Source organism: Etheostoma cragini, chromosome 16 (genome assembly GCF_013103735.1).
Source record: "Etheostoma cragini isolate CJK2018 chromosome 16, CSU_Ecrag_1.0, whole genome shotgun sequence".
Classification (NCBI taxonomy): Eukaryota; Metazoa; Chordata; class Actinopteri; order Perciformes; family Percidae; genus Etheostoma; species Etheostoma cragini.
Genome location: NC_048422.1, coordinates 23,022,812 through 23,023,401, shown reverse-complemented (window position 1 = coordinate 23,023,401; position 590 = coordinate 23,022,812).

Sequence of the window (590 nt, the reverse complement as noted above, 5' to 3'; positions counted from 1 at the left end):
TATCAACAAGTTTGTTCCGCCCTCCAGGAACAACCTGATTGGCTGAAAATCCATTACACTGTTACATACATAGACTGTTTATAAATTATATCTATATTTAATATTAACGGTCTATCTATGCTCTCATATGAACATGTTTTCAAAATATTCATTAAAACAGTACGGTTTACGGACATTGATATACTGAAATATATTATGAAATAGATAGTTATACATTTTTTTAAGAGAGAAAAATCACAACAAATACACTTATTCCACATTTGTGAATGTCCGGTGAAGTTTTGGAAAGATTTACTGTTGACTGTAATCCTCCCATTCCAAGAGATATTATTGATTGATTTCCTTATATTGTTAGGCAAATAAACTTTTAAATGCTTCATATTCTGTTGCAATACATCATATTTTATAAACTGACCACAATCTGAATCTAGAAAGTATCTATATAGCAATTCAATGTATGTAGTAGAGTAAAAACTAAAATATTTCCCTCTAAGCGTAGTGGAGGAAAAGTTTAGATCTTAAAATGGAAACATTCAAGTAACCTTATAGTTGCCTTTAAGTGCAGTAATTGAGTAAATGTACTAAGTTAC